The sequence below is a fragment of the Lagenorhynchus albirostris genome, chromosome 5 (genome assembly GCF_949774975.1).
Source record: "Lagenorhynchus albirostris chromosome 5, mLagAlb1.1, whole genome shotgun sequence".
NCBI classification, from domain to species: domain Eukaryota; kingdom Metazoa; phylum Chordata; class Mammalia; order Artiodactyla; family Delphinidae; genus Lagenorhynchus; species Lagenorhynchus albirostris.
Window position 1 is genome coordinate 98,288,518 of NC_083099.1, and position 26,630 is coordinate 98,315,147.

The 26,630-nt window shown below is 37.5% G+C and overlaps 2 protein-coding genes across 11 annotated transcripts in view; one reads left to right on the forward strand and one right to left on the reverse strand.

Annotated features, from left to right (window-relative positions):
* Positions 1–26,630, reverse strand: part of CMSS1 (cms1 ribosomal small subunit homolog) — a 382,900-nt gene that overhangs the window by 188,575 nt on the left and 167,695 nt on the right. The window lies entirely within an intron of this gene.
* The window catches only part of FILIP1L (filamin A interacting protein 1 like), a 287,005-nt gene that overhangs the window by 118,203 nt on the left and 142,172 nt on the right, over positions 1–26,630 (forward strand). For 4 of the 7 annotated variants that reach the window (XM_060150678.1, XM_060150679.1, XM_060150683.1 and 1 more), the window contains one exon: positions 20,353–20,478. The exons of 1 other annotated variant lie outside the window; for it this stretch is intronic. The gene's annotated coding sequence lies outside the window, so the exon portion shown is untranslated. Of the gene's footprint in view, positions 1–1,232; positions 1,249–9,282; positions 9,299–20,352; positions 20,479–26,630 lie in introns of those variants that run through there. 2 more of the 7 variants (XM_060150680.1, XM_060150681.1) reach the window with 2 other exon arrangements.

Below are 26,630 nucleotides of genomic sequence, written 5' to 3' on the forward strand. Positions count from 1 at the left end.
GCAATTTTGAAAAAGTTCCCTGAATATTCTGATGTGTAACTAAGACTGAGAACCACTGGGTATTTGAAAGAACAATGGACTTGGAAGACTTAAGCTCAAAACCTAAATTTGTTACTTAATAGTGACACGTGATTCATTTTCTCAATAATGTATATTTGTTGAGGATTAAATAAGATAATATATGAAATCACTTCATATATCTTCAACAATGGGAATATTTCTTGAAACAATTATTATTATATTCCTAAATGTATTCCTATTTATTATTATTATATTCTTCAATAAATTCCTATTTATTCCTAAAAACCTCACTTGGGACATTCATTGACTGTTCTCAGCCTTTGGAGAGGCATGTGTCCCTGCAAGTTGATATCACAATTCACAAATTGATGGATCAGCCATTTGAAATGGTTACATTTATTTCTAATGAGAACATCCTCTCTTTAAATAAGACATGGGCTACTTATTTGTAAATAGGAGTTTTCTGCTGCAAAACTAATGTTTTATTGAGCATTAATGTGGGGGTGAATGATTTTCTTGGTTTTGCCTCAGAAGAGCTCTGAACTCTGGAGTGTCCTTTGTCCTTATGGGAACTCATAGACCAGATTATGTGTGCCTTTTGCCATTTGGAGATATTTCTTGAACATTTTCAATTCTCTAGACTCTCTGCCTTTTATTTCTAATCATAATTTAAGCTCCTTGAGGGAAAGGGCATGCTTTATACTTTTTCCAACTCCCCTCCACTCACAGAAGGAGTCAAATATTTATTTATTGGATAAAAATATGCAGGAAAAATAAGTGTTTGCTTCCCCCACATTTATTATGGGATTTCAGAAAGGTACTATCTTTTACAAACATGGGTGGATTTTTCTTATTTTTTTCTTCTATTTTCCCTTTGGGCACCTGATAGGAAATGGGTTCTCAACCCTGGCTGTATAACAGAATCACACCAGGAAGCTTTGGAGAAATACTGATACCAGGATATCATCCCCAAGATTCTGATTTAATTGGTTTTACGTGGAGTATAAAAATTGTTATTTTTAAAAGGTTCTGCTGTAATCCTAATTGTAGCTAGGAGTGAAAACCTACAGGAGCACATAATAGGTGTTCACTAAATATTTGTTGATTTCATTTGCAGTTGAGAGGTGTGGTCGGCATTAGGTGGTAGAATACTCAGTGTTCACCTTGTTATCTCCCCAGCCCTGATGGTAACAGTTCTCAGTGTAACTCTGGTGGGACAGTGAGCAGGTAGGTCAATGGATCAATGTTAAGTTCTCTGACATGCTATGGTTCAGCCGCGGTTGTGGTTTCAAGTCCTGATATGGAAACCCAGTGTCTATTTCTGTCTTTGCCTTTCTCTCTTCTTTGACCTCCTTCTCCCACCTCCCAGTGGAAATGTCATTAGGGCTGGAACTTTCTGTTTTGTTCATCACTGTATTTCTAGGGCTTAAAACAGTATCTGTCATATAACAGCTACTCAGAAAATATGAGTTCAATATATTTCTCTTTCTCACACATAAACATACAAATGCAAATAAAAAATTGCAAAAATAATCATTTTATGAGATTTTAAGACCCAGCCTTCTTAATATTACATTCAGAAACAAAACACTGGCATTACTGCTCTTGTTGGGCATGATTCATTCTTCTGCTAGCAAGAAGGTACCAGATGCTTTAGAACTAAGGGAAGAACTACTCCAGTTTCTTTATCTACCTGAAATCTTAACACTGACTATGAATAATGTGAGTTTTGCTAAAACCAATTTGAATAAGTAAAAGTTTATTTCCACTTTCCTTTCTATCACTTTAATGCCTAACTTTTAATATTAACATATCAATAACATATTGGTATATTAAAACATGATTACATTACTCTTTGCACCTTAGATGTTTTTCTGCAGGAGAAGTATTAAGGAGAATAAACTGATGAATATTTTTAAAAATCTGCTTTGAATGTAACAATTCCACAATTAAAAAAGTGTTTCATTATAAAGGCAGAGTGCCTTGCAGGAACAGGGAAATGCAGGAACAGGCGGACTAAGAGAACAGGGTCACAGCTTGGACCAAGGAATAGAGGTGAAAGCTGGAGTCAACTGGAGAAACTGGCCAAAACAGAAGTGCTGCAGTACTGGGGCTCCAGAAGAAACAGGTTATTAGATAGGAAGAGATGCTCTTCTTGTCTAGGGAATTTCCCCATTTCTCCCCTCTGGCCCCTCTCCTACCCCAGTTAATTGCCTACAGTCCTAGATACATGGCCAGGAGTCCCTGAGAAAGCAGAGCAGGACTCAGGACTGGAACCCATGAGGCAGGAACCAGAACACCTGGCTGTTAATTTCTGGAGGATCACTTTGGACTTTGTGAGCTTCCAAGCCATAAGCCTCACTTAAATTGACAGTTCATTTATCTCCAAGAGTATAAATAATAATACTCACATCATATAGTTGTTGCAAGATCCGAACAAGATAATGTATATGAAAATGCTCTGTAAACTGTGAATCCTTAGGTAAATGTTATTCTCACTGTTAGACTGAAGAATTTGTTGAGAAAAAAAATCACTGCTAATTTTTCCTTCATAGTCCATGAGAAAATGTACCTGGGCTAAAGGTATAATCACAGTTACACCACATTTCTAACAATCCATACAAAAATTTGGAAACACAGAAAGTTCCCAATTACTTGGTACTATGAGACAAGTTTTAATAGAAACAAAGATAGAAGCTTTTAGCTGGGAAAATGAAGGCACCTGTCAGATTTAGGGCTAAGGCACAAATTACTGAGGGGAAGAACTGGTCCCAAGAATGAACAACTGGCCATTAGTGGGAGTTAAAGTGTGTATGTAACAGGTGTTTCTGTAAAAAGAGCTAATCTAGACAATTCCACTTTTCCATGTTTCAAGGAAGCAAACAGAAAGGATTATTTTGTTTGTTTGTACCATCTAGCTACCAGGCAGAATTGAACTAAAAAATAGGAATGGCTTTTAAAACAGTTTTTCTTACAAGAGAAACTTGGAAGATTGAAATTTCAGACTTTCTAAAAAGAAAAAAAAATTATGGTTTGGATTAAAATCAAAGACCTCATAACAATGCTTTTAGTTTTTATCCGTTTATTATAGCTGTTGAAATAGAACAACAGTAGAAACAAGCTTATTATGAACATGTATTGACAAAAAATGAAATTACCACTCATCTTTGCATTCTGGTGTACCAGCTCTTTTTTACTTTAATTTGATTAGCAAAATATAGATATTCCCCAGAAACAGAATAATGACCTGGAAGAATACGACCCTTGAAATCTTTTAAGAATCCAACAGGATGAGAGATTGGGGGCTATATCTTAAAACCATGTGCATTATTGTTTGCCAAATCAAGTTAATGAAATGTTTACTGCTAGAGTGTTATTTTTAAGTTGACAAAGGCATTTTTGCTGACTTGCTCATTGGTCATATGCATGCAATTTAAAATGGAATTTCAAAATACTTTTATTACCTGTACCCATGAAGAGACTAACCGGGGTCTCAAGACTGTTAAACGAATTCTGACTTTCAGTTCACGTTAATAACAGAATTGTTAGTATTGTCAAACATGTGGCTTTCTGTTTTAATAAGATTAAGGCCATAGGGTTCAAGCTTCTTTAGTTTAAATCTCTTGCACCTAACATTTCTTTGCTCTCCCAGCCAGATCAGGGTTTCTCAACCTTGGCACTATAGACATCCTGGGCTGGATGACTCTTTGGTGTAGGGCCTGCCCTGGGCATTGTAGGATGTTTAGCAGCACCCCTGGCCTCTACCCACTACGTGCCACAGCACCACCCAATCCCAGCTGTGACTTGTCAGACACTGCCAAATGTCCTATGTAGGGCACAAGCGTCCCCCACTGAGAACCAGTGAAGTAGAGGAAGAATCATTCTCCTTCCTCTACTTGAGTTCTAGGGTCCATACCCACCACCACTCCATTTTACTTTAGTCAGTCTCTCTCTCTCTGGGTCTCTCTCCCCATCTGCAATCTGTGATTTCTCTCTTTGACAAACTAACATCTCAATTCTCCCCATTAAAAAAAGGTAAACATACAAATCAGCCAACCTCAAGTAAATTCTACAGCTCATGTAGTTACCGTCCTCTTGTTTTCTTTCACTAGGAATTTTTAGGAAGACTAACCTTCATTAGCACTTAAACTGAGTTGTTAAAAATAATCTATGCCAGTGATATACTTTTCCTTTATTTTTTTTTAAGCTACAAACCCCACCAAGCACACATATATCTTTATTCTCTTTATTTTACAATGGTATATGTTTATGACCATGAAATGGAGGGCCATATATTTAGTGTACCAAGCTTCATGAAAGACCACCTGATCCTAAGATATTTCACAATCAGTTTACATACTGATGTATGGCACCATCCATCAAGCATCCTGTTGATGCAAGCTATCTTTATGTCTTACAATTTCAATATATTTGGTTCTTATTAAAATAAAAATGATTAGCATTTTCTACCTTGTATCCTCTTATAAGACTAAAAAACAGGTATAAAAGAAAATTTAACACCTTATAGCAATTAATTCTTCTGTGACTTTTCTTGCTGTTGACTTTGGTCCACGTGCAGATTGTATCTCATGAATGAGATCCTATCAGAATCAAAGCATTGTGATACACTGTGTTCTGGCCTTAGCCTTCAATATGCTTCATGGATATATGCAACAGGACTTTAGAAATGGCCTTTGAAACAAGCTTTTCTTATGATTATAAGAGACGCTCAGAAGGCTGAAAGGAAATTTCAGACTTATTTTTAAAAGTACGGTTTGGCTAGCTTACTTTCCTGGGACTTATTATCTTACTGGACAACAAATTCCATTTTGGGAGCTCTTTGAATGTTCTGAAACAGTGTTTCTCAATCTTTTTTTTAAAATAAACTATGGCCTCCAGTAGGATTTTTCATTCAATTTGCTCAGTACTCCAATTAATCCAAGTCTTGCTGAGCTTTAATTCTGGTAGTCCATGTTTTATAAAGAAAAAGACCATGTTTTCAATATGCTATTTCTAACTACCTATCCTACACTCCCACTCCCTATACCTTCCTTGTGGCAAACCCTTTAAATATTTATATTTAACAAGATTTATCTTGTTCCCACTAAATTTTTTCTTCCATGATCAAACTCCTCAGTTTATTTAGCTCTGGAGTCCCTGTTGCACAAATTCCTTATCATTGTGGTCATTTGTTTGTTAATATACCTTTTAAAATATGGCACCCAGATCTAAATGCATTATTTCATATGCACATTGAATTAAGGGACTATTTCAGTTTTTATTCTGTACACTGGGCCTTGGTGTTTGGCAACACAGAATGTCCTCAATAAATAGCTGTATATATGATTTTAACTTAGTTTCTCAATCAGGCAGGATTCTGAGTAAAAAAAAAATAGGTTTTTCTGTTACGACTACAGGAGTCTTTCCTTTCTACACAGAGATCCCTCCTCCATAGTGGTTAAAGTGGTTGGCCAGAGAGGAGGCTCATTCTTTCTAAAAGACACCCAAAGGGGGAAATTCTTGGCAAAGATCCTGAGAGTAGAAGCCCCTTGCAGTGACCAGGGATAGAGGACAATTGACCACATCAGAAATGTATAAGACAGTTAATGCAAGTGATAGAATTTCACAAACCTTTAGAGTTCACAAAAAAGTTATCCAGGGCTTATGAGCTAATGCAGACTAACTGGTGCCTTCTGTTTCTGCTCTGCCATTATCTATCAGTAATAAATGGTTTAATCCTAAAAATATATTATGTGGTTTTCATTCTTGGCTCTAGATTACTCATGGAGAAGACAAAATATAACCTTTAATTTGGTTTGACAAGACATCCTACATAATAAATAAATAAATTGCTACTAGTAAAATTGCACTCAAAGAATGCATTTTTGGCTCCCAAACAATCACATTCCAATTTCACTAAAAAAAAAAAAAAATCTGCTTAAGCCAATATATGATGTACTTCCAGAAATATGGATCAATCATACCATACCTGAACATTTGGTAGAACTCAGTTTTATGTTACCCTGTGCTTTATACCTGAACACACACACACACACACACATCCCTTTTTCATTCTGATTAACATATCACAGAAAACAAAACAATAAAATAAAATCTATTAGGTAATTGATGTATATCATGTAGTATAGGATTTTTCTCCTCTTGGCCTTCGTTCAGTCTCTTCAGACAAAATCCACGTTCTTACTTCTTTTGGCAAGTTGTTCTACGTTCTGAAATTATTCCATCAGATGGCCTATTCTCCTTTACTTTTATCCTCTGATTTTACTTTTCTCAGTAACTACTGGAGACTCATATAGCATACTGGTTTGAACAGTTGGGAATGGAGATTCTAGGTGAACAACGGGATGCTTAATTTCTCTACATCAATACTTAGAGAAATGTTTCTTGGCTACTTCAATAATTCAGAGAAGTTAGAGAAAAATGTCCTTGATAAATTATTTTCAAAAGGCTCTAAAGGCAAGTGAGATAATTGCTGTAAAAAGGTTTTGAACCATCTGAAAGGCATTTTTGATAAGTTCATTATTGTGTTTATCATTCCTCATGGACATAGAACAATGAATTCCCTCATATTTGTAGAGTGGGTACAAAAGCTCAGCTAATATGGGGGTACTTCAAAGACGTCTGCCCTACACATTCTCATATGGCACTGCATGTATTACTTTGATGTAAGAGACTAAAAAACATGCTTAACACAGCTGCCTTCAGCTGCAAGCCAACATTACATGGATTTATTTATTTTTTATTGCTGCATAAATTACCATTTCATAGGGTTGGGCTGTTCAATTGTCATCACAAATTTTATAAGCACATTTTTGAAAAACGAGGAAGGAACTTTCTCTGAAATACTACATAAGGCATTAACAGAGTCATACAAATGAATGGTGGTCTGGATAGTTCCATGGTTAAACAATTTAATGGTTCAAAAATAGTTCTAAAAATCACCTGAACAAAAATGTGCACTCACTCATAAACATAAGGCTTCAGAATAAATTGGTAGATGCAAAATGTATAATAAGCATGCCTGGCATAAGAAAAAAGATGGTACAACAAAGAAAAGGTAGTATTTGTACTTATATATAATATCATTAAGAACATATACTAGGGACTTCCCTGGTGGCGCAGTGGTTAAGAATCTGTCTGCTAGTGCAAGGGACATGGGTTCAATCTCTTGTCCGGGAGGATCCCACATGCCACGGAGCAACTAAGCCCGCAGTCCACAACTACTGAAGCCCGCACACCTAGAGCCTGTGCTCCGCAACAAGAGAAGCCACCGCAATGAGAAGCCCACGCACTTCAACAAAGAGTAGCCCCCACTCACCGCAACTAGAGAAAGCCCACGCGCATCAATGAAGACCCAATGCAGCCAATAAATAAATTTAAAAAAAACCAAAAAACATATAATAAAGTACACATATCAAAATACTTCTATGGGGTACTACACCAAATTTCTACATGTTTTCATAGGAATAGAAACTTTCCAACTTTCCAATTGACAAATATTATCAGTTAGTACTAGAATAAAACATGGAGAATGAATTGCTCTTAAACACCACTGGCCTGAGCACTCATCTCTGAATTCTGATAAAGTGTTCTGGATTCTAGAAAGGATGAAATGTCCACAGAACAAAAGCCTCGATTATCTATGAGGCATTTTAGTGCAGGATATGTTCAGATATGAAATATATTTCATATATTCTCAGGCAAACTCTTTAGTTTCTATGTAGCAATCTCCTAACAGTAGCAGATTCAGAAACATACAGGAATAGCCAGGGCTATTCAGTTGCCTTTTCAGTAAAACTTGAAGGTATTTGCAGCTCTACTTACTGAGCTCTCTAAAGAATTTATTAGCTCACATAAATTTACTAAACAAGGAGATGAGAGAGCCTTGATTAACCAACTACAAAGCTATATTCAGAACTCTTTGTTCTTGTAACATTTTCATTCTTTCAACAAGGATCTATTTGAATGCCTATGTATTGGGCACTACTCTAGGTGTTTCATGTACATCTTTGTACATCATGAACAACATGTACAAGAGACATAAGGGATAGGTCACTGAACAAAAGAGATAAAACCTCCACCTCTATGGAGCTGATATTCTAGTGGGAGAAACAGACAATAATATAATAAGCAAGCAGATAATATTGTATGTAAGAAGGTAGTAAGTGTTGTGGGAAAAAAAGGAAGAGAAGAGCAGTCTAAGAAAAGACTGAAAGTGTACGGGTGGATTGATCAGGTAGACCTCACCAAAAAGCCCAGCTCTGAGCAAAGCTGGAAGGAGTCTAGAACATTAGTTGAGTGGTACTGGGGGACAGCATTCTACAGAGTGGGGAGCAATTGGTCCAGAGGTGGGAATACACATGGCATGTCTGAGGTTTTGTTAAGAGAACAGGATTCCAATAAAAATGTATTGAAGGTAAAAATCTCCCTATTTTATTTCTAGAAATACCATAATATCCAACTTCTGTAAATTATGAACATAGGTCTTTATGCATGGAGAACCATCTAGAATGAAGCTCATTAACATCTTACAGGAGGTTATTTCTGGGTAGTGGATCTTGGGTGGTTTTTACCAATTTCTTTCCATTTCTTTATGTTGTTTTAAACTAATGATCATATTAGATTTACAGAAACAGGATTATTTAACAACTAATGCAGGGACTTCCCTGGCGGTCCAGTGGTTAAAACTCCTGCTTCCACTGCAGGGGGCACGGGTTCAATCCCTGGTCGCGGAACTAAGATCCTGCAAGCCATGTGGAGAGGCCAAAAAAAAAAAAAACAAAAAAAAGAAAGAAAAACAAAACAACTATTGCAAAGCATAAACTTCTATTTATGTATATTTACAAATGACTAAAAGGGCATATTGTATTTGTCCAGAAAGTACAATGCAAAAAACATTATACTTGGCTTTGTAATATCCTCTCATGTATCTTCACTAGTATTTACACCTGTACATGCATAAATAAACATCTGTACACGTTTTTTCCTCCTTTAGGTGAAGATGAGAAAATAACATGGACTTTAGAATCAGGCATACCTGGTTTAAACCCCAATTCCAACCAAACTGCACAATGTTGGACAAGTTATTGAAATATTCTGACTTCTCCACTTGGAAAGTAGGGATTCAAACATTCATTAAATCTGTTTTAAATGACAGTTATGTATTATTGAGGGTGCTGGGATTACTACTGGGAATGACTGGGGAGACAGAACACACAGACGAGGAGCTAAGGCAACGTGCCAAATGCTGTGACAGGTAAGGGTGCCACAGAAGTCTGGATGGAGGAGGGAGGGTTTGACTATTCCTAAATCATTTAAGGAAGGCTTCACTGAAGAGGTAACATTCAAGCTTAGTCCTAAGGATTAAGTAGGAGTAGGCCAGGAGGGTAGGGGCAGAGTTAGTGTTGGGGCAGCAGAGGCAGCGTGGTTAAACGTAAGGAGGTGTGAAAGGACTAGGGTCAGGTGTCAAAAAACTACAAGCACCACACATCAGCACAGTGTGCTTGTGAGGCTCACCAAAGAAATGCACGGGACAGCGCTCCGATACGGTACCCATGCAAACACGAGAGGTCAATTGTTTCCCAAACCTGGGGGTCCCTTCTGCCTCCTCCCTCACCCTTATACCTCCTTAGCAAGCCCACTATCTTTTTGGTCTCACTATTCTCCAAAGTTCATGCCTTCATTATGCTTCATTTGGCTGGAAGGGTTGCAACTGTCCAGCAAACATAGTATGTACTTTACCAGTGTCAAATGCTTTCAGCTGCCTGACTCTAGCCTAGCTAGAGACCTTGGAAATGTCACTTACTCTCCCATGTCACTTGTAACTAGTAATGCAGAAAGAGTAACAATGATCACTTACCAAGTACCAGGTAGGGTGCCAAGCCCTACAAATACATCGTCTTATTTGAGTCTTACAACAATCTTAAGAGAATGGTACTGCTACAGGCCCCCAACCCCTTATCCGTAATTTTGAGATCTAAAAAGCACTGAAAGCCAGTAGCTTTTCCTTAGTTTGTAACAAATTCATTTGGATAAAACCTGAATTGAATGCATATAAGGCTATGTATCATTTTTATTCCGCTTATAGACTCCCATATTGACTGCTGTGAAAACACAAATGTGTTGGTGAGGCACTGCCTGAGACCTTGTTGGGGAAGTTATCTAACACATCTAATTACTATACAATATAATCTTTCTGAAAAATTCTGAATTTCAAAATATCTGATGTAAGAATTTCATCTCTTATCATGGATGAGCAAGCTGAGACACAGAGAGGTTAAGTAACTTGTCCAAAGTCACATAGCTAATATTTAGTAGACCCAGGTCTCAAACTCAGGCAATTTGTCTCTAGCTCCTAGACTCTTAAACTTTTAGTTAAACTTGCTCTGAGTGTCCAATAAATTCCAAAGGCTTCCAAAGACAGCTATAAGGTACTGTAAGTCTCACTTTATTATCCTTACTGCTTCATCTGAAGTAGGCTTCTCGTGATTTCTAAGACATATTCTCTGCTTTCCAATTTCTAAGTTATCTTTGCTCAGAATTCCCTTTCCTCCAATGCTGCTACTTCCTTCCCATCCCTCTATCCCTTCAGGTTCAACTTCAATGCCAAGTTCTTCAAGATAATGTTCTGGTTTCCCTCAACCACAAATGAGTTAACTATTTCACCGTTTATAGTACTCTGTATTTCTTTTTTTTTCAGCCTCTAGACAAATTCAACCTTATATAATAGCTATCTGTGAGCCTGTCTCCCAACTAAATTGTGCCCTCTTTCAGGGCTGGCAGGAACCATGTCCCATTCACCTTTATGTCCCCATAGCACTAGACCAGTGCTATGGATATCATCATTATTCCATAAATGCTGGCTGCAAGAATAAAAAGCTAACAATATTTTAATTAATGAGCTTTGTATTGATGTATATAGGTGATGTTTTAACACACACAATGACAGACTTAATCTTTCCCTTTTTAAAACATTACCATCTTCAAGTGGAATTTCCTGAAGAATTTCCTCTTGTTTCTCATGAGATTGAACTAACAAACAAAACAAAACAAAAAACAGGGAGAGAAAAATAAACCATTTCTACTTATGAACATCTAGACTCTAATGCTGGCTCATCACCTTGAACTTTAGTTCCCACAAAGAAATTATCCTATTAGAAAAGTGAACATGATATAACATCTTTAGCATCTTTCCATTCTGATGAATTTGGTTGATAGAGGGAATTACTGAAGAGAGAATTTCAAATTTAGACTTTATTCTGAGTATGCAAATTTTAAATGCTTTACTATTAAGAATTTATTTCTAATATTTTCCAGAGGTATGGCCTAAAAATGTGTTTTCTTTTGAAATGTCTATTTCTTATTTTATGTAAAGGATGGCTGCAGGTGGAATTATGAGTGGCTTCAAAATGGAATATTTTAAAGAGGACCAGCTGACGTAATTTGCATGTGGAAAATTTGGCCTATTTCCATTTTTCTTGCAGTTTTTCCTTTTAGGTTAATAATGTATATAAGCATATTATGTGCTCTGAACTGGCTTTCTAGCAATGGTAATGGATTCCTCTTATTCCATCCACATTTCTAAACGACTGGCTAGGATTAGGCCATCAAACAAAGTAAGTTAACTGTTCCATAAAGAAACCCACCCAACAGTTCTGATCTCAGCAGTCTCATGCTCCATTCAAAAGATTTCATTCTATTATTTTTCTGATAAAATTTGGAAGTTAAATGAGATTAGTTAAACTATACCGTTTGTGACATACATTTTAGGGCCTCTATGCTAAAATCAACTATTTTTTTTTGTTGTTGAAATGTATTTCATGGAAACACCAAAAATGAATTTTATTCCTTTTAAAGGCAAAATCCCATGAAAACAAATTATTTAGGTATATTTACTATCTTACTTAGCATCTCTCATATTTGATCCTTCTATGTCTTCTCTGACTCCACTTCTACTGCCTATAGGCTCTCATCATATCATGCTGAGCCACTGGAATATACCTTTAATTTGCTTCCCCTGCCTTGGATCTCTCTACCCTCTAAGTTGTCCTCCACTTAGATGCTAGAATGACTTTTCTAAAATGTGAAGCCATTAATGTTATTTTCTGGTTTAAATCTCTTCCCTGGCTTCCCATTGTCTCTGGGATGGTCAGCTGCATTGTGTGACATACCTTCTTTCCATGCTATGCTGCCTACTGCTCCTCTAGCCCTATGCTCCTTATTATGAAACCGTGTACAGTTCATGCCAGGTTGCTTCATCCCTCCATGCCAGTGCCCATGCTGTTCTCTCTATCCAGAAAACAAGAAACAGCAGCAAATCTCAACATTTAACTAGCTCTCTTGACATTTGTTGACTGGGGTTGGTTGGTGTGGAGCTTCTGGTAAACATTTCATCTCAACTCAAGAGGTGCAATCTCTGGCTTCCCTGGATTCAGGTCGTCATCATCGTGGCAACTTCTGTTGGTCCCTACCTCATATGAAACCTCATCAAGATAACTTTCATTAGTGCTCATAAGCCAGACATTTAATTAGAAATGACTTTCAGGAGAAGCCCACTAGAAGTAACAGATGCTATATACACTGCTCTTATCTAAAACTAACTGAGGTTTTAGTATTTAGCATAAGTAATTCTGAACTGCTCTACAGTAACAAATCACACTATCATAAAAATACTCAATTTTTTCATTCATTTAACAAGGTTTCACAATGTAGCTAGGCTTCTTTATCATTATTTGGGAAAAAATTTCAGCAAAATTTTCCTATGGAAAATGTTAGCCAACAAAGAGGCATGTTTTACAGCAGAAAAAAATTGTCAAATTATGAATGAAGTTCCTCAAAAATGTGCAGAGTGTCTTTAATTTATGCTGTATATACCAAATAATAAGGGCCAATCTTTTGAAAGAAATGATTTTTCTAAGTATATATTTATTTTTATTATTACCATCTAAACCTTATGAACTTTAAGCTTACAAGTCCAGTCTCCTAAAATGGGAAGATTTCAAATGTGCTTTATGCAAAATATAGCTTCCTATGAAAGTGTTCATTTTGACTACTTTGTGATGTTTTATATCAAGGATAAACCACCAGTTGACGTTCAGAATGAAGATGTCTAGAGCTACAAAGGAATACCTGACATCATGAGATGCAATGTGGCTTCCTCTCCTTTCCATTCTACCATGTTTAGCAAAAATAAAACTGATAGGCATATTTCAAAAGCAAATAATTTTAAAGTCCTTTCAAGTCCCAGTCATCCACAGTTTCATTTAATATGATTCTCAATGACTTGGCTTTACTGAAATGCTAATTTACTTAAAAAAAAAAGCACTTTCCTTAATTTCTTCATCCTGGAAATATTATTTTTCCATTTTAAAAAGCCCAACCCCAAAACTATAACCCTTCAAATTAAATACTATTCCTTAGGGACTTTTCTTCTACAGCAAAGATTTTGACTATCACTTAATAAGCACACCCAATGCCTCAACCGTGAGCACCAAGACCTGTGACCTGGGCAGGGAATGCCTACTAGTAAGGGAACATGTCTTAAGCTACTTAATTTTCCAGGCCTTGCTGCTCAGTGCCTCTGGCAACTAGTGAGTGTTCAGTGAGAATATGTTCAATGAAGAATGAATGGAAATGTCCACAGTAGCAAGTGGAGGTAGTGAAATGAATCAGACTGTTGATACATAAAATATCTTAAATTTACTCAGAAAAAAAAAAAAGGAACGGACCAAAACAACCCTGCTCCCGACAATTATGTTACAGTCGTTTGGCCTTTACTTTCCAACCCCTAAAGCACTTTTAAAAATATTTAATGTATTAAGTCTCATTGCATCCTAAAGGGTAATAAACACAATTATCACTTAATCTACAAGTGGAAAAATGGAAGTATAGCTAGAAAAAAAGAGAGCGATCGAGAAACACACACACAGAGACATACATCTTATAGGAAAAGAAATAAAATTTCACAATGACTTCAGACTTCCACTCTAACATTCTAACTACCAGTACAGTTCATGGTTCAAGGTTTGAATCCCACACTGGAACGCTGGAACTAGTCTGCCTAGGTTTGAATCCTGGGTTTGCTTTTATTAACTGTGTTATCTCACATATACCATGTGTCTGTTTCCCTCATCTGATTAATAGGGGTGATAACAGTACCTACTTCATAGGATTAATATAAGGATTAAATTAAATAATATATATGTAAAATGCTTAGAAAAGTATGTGACTCATTGTAAGGTCTATTTAAGGGTTTGCTAATAAATATTATTATTCTTTCCATTAAAATCAGTGAAAATTAAATTTATTTTTTGGGGCAGGCATATTTTGGCAGTGGAATTATTTCTTGAAAACCAAATATTATGCAGAACTCCAATAAATAAACAGACAAAAGCAGTTCTGACTTAAAAATTATCTCATACATTTAAATGTATGATGTAGTTTTAAGTTAATTGTGTTCACAATGAGGCTGTTTTGGTATAAAAATTTATAATTTGTAAGATGATAGTTACATACTTCAATTATCCTAAACCTCCATCTTACTTATTTCTGTATTTCATTTTTGTTGCACAGTGTCAAGAAAAGTTTGATTTAAGTAGTTTCAAAGTTTTTTTTTTTAATCCTTCAATGAAATTGATCCAAGGGCTTGAAACAGGAATAACAAGAATTTTTTTCCAAGTAGAATTATTAGAAATATTTAAACTGCTTACACTCCTTATAATAAATCAAGAAAAGAACAATATGGGCTAATAACATAAAGTCATGACGCATCATGCTAGCCATTCACTTGTTCCTGCATAACTAACTGGTGTACAGTGAACACAGGTGTCATTGACACTGCCTGGCATTTAACTGACTACTGTGTATATGTGCCTGCAATAGTTAACCCTGCCTTTGCAATTTTACACGTGTAGACAGGAACAGGGCTGAATTTGGATATGCAAAGCCACACCCTCCCTAATCAATGCCATGGGTACCAGACGTTCAAAGATAGTGTGAAGTGGTGGCAGAAGATTTCATGAGGTCTGAAAAAAAAAAAAGTTAACAGAGCAACATAGTTATTTAAGTTGATAGTTCTCCAATGTGACTTTGGTATACAAGACATTTTAGTGTAATTTATTTTATTACAATTTTTAGACAGTTAAAATATTTATAAAATAAAATTTCAATCACATGTTTGTGGAACTCCGGAAGCATATCTGTAGAATAATTTAAAAACCACTGGACTAGGATTCTAATTCCACCTAGCATACAGACAGCTGAAAAACGTCACACTCACCCTAAAAAGAAGAAAAAGTAGAATAAAACATAAAAACATAACTTTACTTGAGTCCAGAGAGCTCAGGTAACAGGGTAAACAGCCAGCCTGAAATCCAAGAAGGGACAGGTTCTTCCTAGGCAATTTGCAACCTGTAGACTGGCTCACTTGTGGCAGAACACAGAGCAAGAGACACCCACCAGGCACTATAAGCAGTTAAGAAGTCAGCTAAATATTTAAGAAATTGCTAAAGGACAAGTATAGGCTAGAGTGAGAGTACAGGACTCTTGGGAGCTGCAATCACAAGGGCGTTCAAACCCACTCTCCACCAGGTGCTCATGAGAAAGATGGGGGAAGGGTGGGAAACCAGAGAAAATTTCTGAACAGGAGAGAAGACAGAAGAAAATGGTCAGATTTTTCCTCCAAATAATTAAAGACATAAAACAACAGGTCCAAGAAAGCCAGAGAACCCTGAGTAGGATAAACAACAACAATTACAAAATCATATATTCAAACTACTGAAAATTAAAAATAAAGAAGAGATCTTGAAGGCAGCCAGAAAAAGAAAAGACTATATATGGAGAGGAACAAACATAAGGATTGCACCAAGCTTCGTGTCACAAACTATGCAAGCCAGAAGACAATCAAGTGACGTCTTTAAAGTGCTGAAAGAAAATCACTGGGCTAAGACTGTTCTCGGAGGCAAGCTTAGGTCCAGCAAGGGTCCTACTAGTAATCTGGCTGCAGTTCCCTTGAGGAGTTACTTTTCCCAAGTTCATGGTGTCTATATATTTGTCTTGGACATGGCTTAATAATTTACCTAAAACATCCAATAAACAGACAACACCACAATACCATCTATTTCTATTCTATATATATGATTTCTGTATGATTGTTGTTTAGTTATAAGCAGAAATGAGTAGGTCACAGTATCTTTTTACTCTCCTCAAACAGACTAACAACAGCACAAACTTATATAGCCTCACTATGTTCTACTTTCTAAGTGCTTTATACTTATTAAAAGACACACTGTATTACTTTTTGCATACTAGCCCAAAGAAAATATGCACTAATGTATGCTGTTGATTTTTCTAACCTTTCTTTCTACAACTCACTGCAAATTTGACTTCCACATCTGAGCAAGAATGTTACTTTTGGAATGACTCTGATACTCAAGATTGCTGAAATGTCTCTTTCCCTAGATTATATTATTCAAAATAGAACTTTCTTCCTCCTCCATGCCTCCTGGTATTGCAATCACTTTCTATCTGCTTACTCTATTTTTTTTCATAGCGCTTATTACTACATGACATATAACATTTTAAATATATTTGCCTGTTGATTGTCAGTCTCCTGTGCTAGAATGTACAACAGTAGGGACTTTGTTTCTCTTGGTCACTCATTGCTGTATCTCCAGCACTTAGAATAGTTCCTGGAACTAGATGGAATTCATTATGTATTTGTTGAATAGATGCGCAAATGAAGGGAGAATACATGAACAAATAAGCAAAATCCCTTTTGCCTAAGGAATCTGGTAAACTTGGGGTGGGGAAGAGCAGAAGTAGGTAGAAGTTGAATCCCTGCTATGTGAAAGGGGCTTCACTGGCTTCATCTTAGATGTCCAGCACAGTCCTTGGGAGTATTAGCAGACACTCAATAATATTAATTGTAGTTACTGATTGCTGTTCTTATCTCATGAACTCATCTTAACAAAGCTGTGAGTATGCTACCATTTTCTGGTTTTGCAAATTCAAAAAAGTCCAACAACACGCCCATGTTACAGAGTTAGGAAGTGGCAGTGCTAAATCCACCCAGGTGTGGCAGGCACCAGAGCCCATACCCAGAGGTGGGAAAGACAACACTGAAATGTTCATTGTCCATTTCCTTGAAGCTCACTTCATGCGCTCATTACTTTGTCTTGCTTCCTGAGGGGCTAAACTGTGATCTTTTGTTGAATAAAATTGAATGAATTTTTATTATATGTCATAAAATAATAGGCTTTTTCCTCCAAATTTGGGGTTTTATTCTTGTTTCTAACTTGTTTGACCTGACATTGATAACTTTAAAGTCAACAAGGTAAAAAAATGGACTTTACTAAAGTTACCAAAAATATTCAGTTTAATAAAGCCCTCTAAAAACTGCAGGTCCACACCATAATAAATCAACCTGTGCTTGAAAGTGCAAACTGTATATACTGGCACCTGATTCAGCTAAGATAAAAACGACAAGTCCTTCAGTGATAAATTGTCCTCTCCATATTATCCAATGGAAATATTCATATTGTCCAATACCTACAAGCAATTAGAAGGACTGAGTTTAACTTTCAAATTAAAAGGCCATTAAGATGGAGCACAGTCCCCCAATCTGTCTCTGAAAAATATTCACAGAACCTTCTTGGTCTTAAAGCTTGGGAGGAATATAGTACGTTTTCAGATTCCTTTTGTCACAGAGCAATTCAGCCAGCTATCGGAACTGTAGGTAGACTACAAGAAACTGTGGGATAAAATAAAATGCGAAACTAACTATGCAGGATCTCTTAAAAGTTATTTAACAATTATACATCATCAGTCAAGGAGAGCTAAACTTTGAGCTAATCTGCTCCCTACCTCCACCCCAGACCACAAAACCAGGCCTAAGAAAAGAGGTATTGAACATCGGACAGGATACCTGCATCCCAAATCTCTGTCTCCCTCACTGCTACCAAAACTGGGAAAGATGTGTATTTAAAAAGAGGTTTAAGTATAAGTCCATTCATCTCTCATCAAGTGTGTAGTGTGTTCATTATCTCCCTTACCATGGTGGGGTTTTGCTTTTCAGTCTATTAGTTACCTACAGGATGTGAGTATGAATTCTATAAGGCCTGAGAGGAGATTCTGATAAGTCCCATATAATAAAGCAGATATTAGATGTCTACCAAGACCTGGCAATACAATTTAAAATGTCAAAATGAGCAAGACAAAAAAGAAGAAATTACATATGTATTTGTACTTATATATTTTAGATTTGTTTTTATGAATATATTATGGTTTAATATTTAGAAGGAGACTGAATTAGTAAGCATATTGAAATGGGATTTGCAGAATTAAGGCATTAAAGCAGACTAGTTTTTGAAATGTATAACTTTGCACACACATAAAAATGAGTGTCTACCCACTGACCTCTTATTAAAAAGGAATTCTCAAACGAGTATTTAAAATTTATTAACACACCCACTAATTCCTATAGAGACCACAGGAAGAGAGAGAGAGATAGAACATTTTTATTTCTCTCCTTTATGCTGTGTCTACATAATGCTCCTAAATTCTCATGAAATTCATTGAGTCCTAACACAGATCTCAAAATCCAAACTTCAGCTTTATCTTTCGGGTGGCCTCGTTTTGCCCTTCAACTTTCTTAATAATTGTCATTCCATCCACTACTCCTATAGTTCTGCACCTAATTTTGTGAATAGATAAAAGGGAAGCGTTTAGTGGTCTCTGCCCCAAATTCTTTGGCCTGTTTCTGGCTCTCAGCTTTTATTGCCAAAGGCATGAAGATCAAAAGATGCTCTTTGCTGAAGTGTTTACTGCCTTGTAACATACCCTCTCACAACAAAGGAGTTCTTTATTTACATCTAACATGAAATAGTAAGTTCCAAAGTAAAAGGCCTGCATCAGACAGATGCAAGTGATAGAATTTTCTTGCCCCACACTCAAGAAAATTCACATAATTAACATTAACATCTAAATGTCCTCCAGAGCAAAAAATACCTCTTAGGGAGGGGGTGCAGCTCTGGCTTTCTTATGGATTTCCTTGGCTTCACCCATACCTTCAATCTTCACCAACAGGGTGGTGACATGGGCTCATTTCACTAGCACAGAAACGACTCACGACTGCCCTGGAAACATGAACCATTATTTACACTGGAAAGAATGACTGGGAGCCGCTGTGCCCAGCAGCAGACAGCACTAGAGGCAGAAAATGGGGTTGTGTCTCCAATCTGTTATTACTGTCATAACTAATGGAGAGGAATAAAATGGATTACCAGTGCTAAATCAAACTGGGAGGTTTCTGATGCTGCTGCAGGACATTGGCTTCTCACAGTTTATGATATCATCAGGCTTCTTGATGAATTTACAGTCTGGTAATCCTGCCTTGGCATTAGTTTTCCACATGCAAATCCCTGGAATATAAGTCAACTCAGCAAATGAACAGGACTAGGGAACTCCATTGGGTCAAGTTTATTTCAACCTCAGGGAAAGCTAAGACTGGTTGTCTTTCTATTCCTTACCACATTTTTTAAGCTAATTAAAAGACTTGTCTGAATGACATCTTTTTCCATGCTTTGCATATTCATTGATGCTTATCATGTCTCTGCAATATTATTCTGTTCCTGTCAGAACCAGGTCCCTTCTCATTAATAACATTTGCACTGATTCACTTACTGCTTAGCTGGACTGTATTATCTATATTTTACCATTTTACCCATTTGTCCACTATATTCCTTGTTGGTGTGCTAGTTATATGCCTAATTCACAGTTTCCATCTAGTCTACATACACCTAGGCCAGGAACTAGGTCTACATAATTAAACTTGTACAAGACCTACCAAAAGAGTATACAGGTGGCTTTTTAGGATGACCAAAATTCAGTGACCCCAATCATTCATTCATTCATGCTAGTGTAAAAAAGGAAACAGTGTTGCTCATCATCCAGATTTATGAAGGGTTGAATCTCAACCCACTGCGCCCTGAGGGAAATTCAAGTTGGAAAAAAACAGATTGAGGCATTCTGTGCTATGGTAAAAGGCCCTTAAATAGTTAAGATGCATATCTCAGGGGGAATTTCAATGACCCAAGATTCTTGCATTTTCCCATAGAAAAGTACACAGAAAAGTACTAAAATCATTAACTTCAGATATCTGTTCTTTGTGATTAGCAGTAAACTGTCTCCTCCCCTACGTTTTGGGAGGAGTTCCTTAGAGCTATCTGAGAGGCTGTTTCTCAGGCTACAGTCCTCAGGAAAAACCTGAATAAAACTTAAACTCATAACTTTCATGTTGTGTTTTTCTTTCAGTGGACACTAGGAAGCTACTCTACCCTCTCCCACGGGAATGATGCTGCAGGGAGAGGGCTGCTCTCAGCAGTTGGAGAGTTACTGGGTGTCCTAGACCCTACCCCAGACCTTTCAATGATTCCACAGGTAAGGCCCTGGTGAAGGCACCTAGCCCAAAGCTACAGCCTACTCAGGTTCCTGTCCCCACACGCTGGTACTAACTTAATTCAAGGAGTGGCCACAGGATAGACACTGATGGGGGAAGTGGCAATTTTGGAAGTGAGTCTCAGAGAGATCAGGGGATGTAACATATTTTCATCTGCATCTTCTGTGAGACCTGGTTCCTGACTCCCAGACCTGTATTTCTACCTGGATTCTAGAGACATCTCGTACTCAACATACAGAAAAAGAGGATTCCTTACAAAGCAACTTCTTTTCTTGCATGGTGATCTTAGTTGCTGATTTCAGCAACCCATACTCTCTTAGACACCAAAATCTGCCAATTCTTGCCATTAAATATCTTGTGAATACACCCTTCCTCTTCAGTCACATAGCTAGGACCATTGCCAAGCCCTATTCCTTCACATGGATAATTATAGCAGCTTCCTAACTCATCTTCCTGCCTCTAGTCTTTCCCCCCTTAATTGCATCCTTACATTTATCTACAGTTGACCCTTGAACAACATGGGGGTTAGGGGAACTGACCCTCCCCATAGTCGAAAATTTGCATTTAACTGATAGTCGGCCCTTCATATTTGCATTTCCTCCATGTCCACATTTCTATGACTGTGGATTCAACCAACTGCAGATCATGTAGTACTGTAGCATTTACTACTGGAAAAAAAAAATCCATGGATAAGTGGACTGGTGCAGTTCAAACCGTGTTGTTCAAGGGTCACCTGTATAATTTGTTCATGGCATTTTGCTGCTTAAAATCTTTCCAGTGGTTGGCTACAACATGGAGGATAATGTTTAAGTTCTTCAAAATGGTAAAAAGTCCTTCAAGACCCACCCCAGCTTCTGGCTTAACCTCTATCACTCTCTCTTACAAACTCTACCTCTCCCACTATCCTGACTGATGTCTCATATACAGAATGTCTTGTCATTTCCTGAATGAACTGTGTTCATTGCTCTTTCTCAAACTCTAGTGACCCTATACATAAAATGTCTAGAATTCCCTTCCTCGCTTGTCTACTAATAAACTCCTGCAAAGAAACCAGGGACACATTAGGTTTCAGTTAGGCAAGGAGATAGAGAAAGTATTCTGCCATTAAGAAGCCTGAGAGTGAAGGAGAACACAATATAAAGGGTGGGGAAGCACAGAGCATGCTGGTATGAGACTTTGTGAACGACCAGAAAACCATGTTTGTTTCCTTTATGGCATTTATCTCAGTTTATTATACACCTGAGAGGACTTCAGTCTCATACATCTCACACACTGTTAAGGCTTAAAGGGCAGTGGGGGAACAGTGGGCATTCCCTACTCAGAGATAGACTGCAAGCTCTGGGGCTAGACTGCCAAGGTCCAAAACTGGACTCTACTACTTATTTGATGACCTTGGGCAAGTCACTTATTATTCCTGTGGTTCTGCTAAATGTGTTTAGCTGCTAAATGGTAATCTACTTCAGAAGGTGGCTGTGAGAATGAATGAATACATATACAGTATGAGGTTGAACAGTATGAAATTACCATTTTTATAGGTCAAAATGCTCAAATATCAGCAAGTGCATATGGTTCAACCAAACATTTAAAACAATGCCTAATGAATAGTACATACCCAAAAGGTGTTATTGTTTCTTCTCATAGATGCTTCTAAACCATTCGTTGAGGTTTATATCACCCAATGGTCTTTTCTCATTGATGTCCTCTTACTATCTCCAGGTTCCTTTAAAACAAGACTAGGCCACTTGGATACAATTTTTAACACAACCCTTGTCCTATCACCATCCTGGATGACTTCAGTATCCATCTTGTTAACCTATCCAATTCTTCACCTTCTTCACCTCCAGGGTCACCCACATCAAGGTCATACCCTGGAATAAATCATCAAGTGGTGCTGCTTCCCATCCCATATCCAAAGATGATGACAATCTCCGATATTTCCAGTCCTCTCCTGCCTGTGCTTTAACTGTCTCTCTTCTTTAGTCCCAGGAGAACCCTTGACCCCTCTCCTGGCCTCACTGCTTTACCCAGCTGGTATACCATGGTTCATATCACCCTAACACTCTCTCACCAATAGCTTCAACTACATTGGACCTCTGTCCTTTTGCTTCACTTGTTTAACAAAATCTCAATACAGGATCAATTCAAAAATATACTTTCTATATTTCATGACCCAGCTGTTTAAAACACAGTTGGAGAAAATCAGCTTTCAGACTGATGCCACTATAAATCTGCAGCCCTCAATCTGTGCGCAATCTCTCACTCATCCTTGCTTAGCTTGCCTTTATTTTACTAAGCAACATTTCAAAACTGTCATTATGCTCAAGACTCCAACCAAAGCCACCTCTCTCTCAGCAGATGACCTCATCTTCTACTTCAATGAGACAATTACACATACATTATCTCAGCATCCTCCCCTTCCTAGCTATCTTTGGACAAATTCTTACACTCTTTCTTCCTGTTCAGAAGATGATGCATCCCTACTCTGGTTCAAGGCTCTGCTCTCCACATATGGCCCCAATCTTCTTTCATCTCTCTGAGGATCTTGTTCTATCAATTATCCCCCCTTTTCCCTAAATATTCAACCTCTCACTGCCTATTTGCTTTTTCCCCTAAGCCCAGAAGCCAACTTAACTTTGGGCTTAATACGTTAATATTTTCCTCTTCTTGAACCTGGGTTGTCCTCTAGGAACTGTCCCCTTCCTTCTCTTCTAATCCAAGGGATTTGAAAGAGAGGTCTGTGCTCAGTATCTCAACTTTCTGACCCTTCCCATTTACCTTACAGCAAACCACAATCTGACTTCTGCCCTGGCCATTGCACTGAAAACTTCTTTCATGAGCCCACCAACGAAGTCCATAATGCCATCCCTATGGACAAGGATCAAATCTCTGTTTTCTCTGCTTTTTCTTTCCAGTCTCCCTCATTGGTTCCTCTTCTTTTGTTTGCCCTTGAATGCCTGTATTCCTCAAGGCTTCTCCAGTGGTACTCTGTTCATTCTACGTACTCTACTTGTACAATTTCACTAGCTCTTGATTTTAAATACCATTGATAAGGGGTGACTTCAAATCTGTATTTCTAGTCCAGATTCTCTTCCAATGCCTGCCACATTTATTTACTTGGATAGCCCACACAGGGACTTAAACCTAACGTATCATTCATTCAGTTTTTAAAAAAATATTTATTGATGACTCACACTTCAACTAGTATTCAGTAGTAAATAAGACAGCAAGGTAGGCCCTTTATCTTTAGCCTTGTATCTCATTACCACCTCCAATTAACCTTTAGACCATAATAATACCAAATTTTCTGGCAGTAGTCTGCCATTGTCTACTGAAAGAAGACTAAACACTGGGGACCTTTGGACATGCCAATCTTCCACCCTAGAATTCCCTTTCCATGTTCTTTTCAATTTTAAGACTTTAAGAGAAGTCTTGCCCTCCAAGGAGCCTTCTTTAAATTCCCAAACTGGGTTAAGTGCATTTGATCACTGCATTGGCTACAATGTGCTAAAACTATGTATTTGCACATGTCTTCCCCACTGGATCTCCAGGGCAGGAGTTATGTCTCTCCAATGAACATGACTGGCACATAGGTGATAAATGTTTGGGATTACTCAGCTAAATGTAATCTTTCCCCTCTTCAAACACCTGAAATACTGTGATACTTTTCTAACTCTCCCCAGTATGGCTGCATATATCCACTTGTAAATCTCATTCCCCTCTCCTTGTTAATGCCCGTTTAACTTTCTCGAGCATGCTGTTCCTCTTTCATTCTCTACACTTCTCAAAATCATGAAATGGGCACTCAAGAAACAATGGTTGAATTGAGCTGAAATGAACAGAGAAAATACTCCCATATTATCATCTTCTATCTCTGGAACCCGTTAGTGGCATTGTGTAGTCCAGGGCTAAGATTTCCCAGGTGTCTTTCTGCCACAACCAAGGTCCAAGAGTGTTATCAAACATGTTTTGACTGATCTTCAAGCTCTGGATAAGTCCCAAGAGACCACTCTGATTGCATATAAGGAATCTCCCATGCATGTAAATGGACTCACCATATTTTCTCAATTCACAAAAGAAGGAGGAAAGATGGAACTTTTAGTGGAATAGAAATTCATTTGAGTACTGGATCACTATGTACCGTACGTCATCCTGCAATGCATTTAATTCAGACTCTTATGACTTAAGTTCATTTCTAAAAAATGAATGCTTACATTTATTTCTCACAAGAAGCTTCATTCTCAATATATAAAAAATGATTTGAGCTCTCTGTGAAAGGAATGATGTAAACATAAGATATTATTACTAACATTCTCCTTTAGATAACCTCATGAGGTAAGTATTAATGTCTGAGGGAATATTATTTTACAGGTGGATAAGTCAGCTGACTTGCTCAGAGTCAAAGGTAGTGGTAACAGCCAAGAACATACTCCAAGAGTCCTGTGCTTATTTTCATTGCCAGACCTAATCCAAGCTTTTCAGTAAGTGTTTCTTATGGTGTGAAGACAGTCTAAGAACTTTATCCTTTCTTTTTTGGACTGTTTTTGCCCCATCCCTCTTTCTGTCTTATCAATTTTTCCTTCTCAGAAGGGAACCAAAAGAGAATGCAATGGTCACCTAGCAGCCATCCAATCCCCCACCTGTGCAGTATTTGGTATAGTACAGAGGGTCTGTCAGGCATACTCCATTTAACTTCTTATCCAGGGCTCCCAGTCAAGGCAGCTCTCAGAGCTCTGCCAGCATCAGTTAGTTCAGTTCTAGTAAGTCGTTTTGTTGTCCAAGTATGGCATGCTCCACTGAATTCATTCTTCAGTTACCTCTCATACAGGTGGCCTGTATAACTTAATAGAGATCTCACTCTCCAAATAGTTTTTCGAATCTGACACACTACATTTATTATGACAATTCTGACTAAGTCTCCAAACTATTTTGATGGGCCCTGCAAAATAGCAATCATTTATGGAGAAGTAGAAGTCTGCTAGACTGAATTATATCTAGTTCCACGCTCTAAAACTTTACATAGTCAAAAAAGTCACTGTTATCTGGAAGGATGCAGGCCTTAGGTTGAGAAGGAGAAAGAATAAGTGAAAAAAATAAAGAAGATGAGGGGAACAAGACTTTTCTCCGTAATAAACAGCAACAAAAACAACAAAAACTGATAACTTGTTTCCAATATTTAAGGAGAGGGGCAGAAATTTGTTAAAGTGCTATAGCTGATCAATGATATGTTTAGATTCTGGAAGAAGGGCATATACATCATTTATTTATAAATTATTAAGGACTGATTGTATACTATGCACTGGGGATACACAGATAAATAGAAAGGTAAACTATCACAATTCACTGAGATAATAGCTTTAATTGCCATCAGGCACATGTGTACGCATCGGAAACTGAGAGGAAGGAACTTGAAATGTCATTATGCCTTCGTTTTGTTTTTTTTAACCTCAGTCCAGGTAGGCAGCACAGTCTAAGATGAAGATACGTAACCTAGAGATGACAGACTTGATTTCACTTGGATAAATACCAACCACATCCCTCCTTCCCACTGGTTGGCACATAATCATAACATCCACTGATGTGCTGGTAAATGGTTAACAACTGGCTCTCTGGGGAGAAAAGTCCTGATCTGTTGCATTTGTTGATTTCCATAGTGCAAATATTCCCATGATGACTGATTTCAAGCTGCCAACATGATATTACTGAATACGGAGCTGGGAAGAAAACAGGCATAAATAACCTCGAAAGCCCAATGTAGTAAAATTATTAGGAAATGATGAGTTTTGAGCCTTGTTATCCCTCTTTTCAAGAACTTGTCTATTTACTTGCAATTAAAATAATTTTTAATAATGACCACATTTAACAAACAGCTCACATAGTTCTTAAAAAGTTAATAGTCATGAGCCAGTAAGGACCAGCTGCAACATATCACTGGACTCACACCCTTGGTATGGCAGGGGGCACGGGTAATGATCCAGATCCATGTTTATTAAAAAGCTGTGCCTCGTTTCATTCCCTACTGTCCTCTCCCTGTCCTACCCCAGACGAAGTTAAGAAACCACTATTCCAGGTTCACTGTGCCCTTCTCTTTGCCCTCTTCTCTGCCTCCAATGACCTTCAATAATTTACACCACTC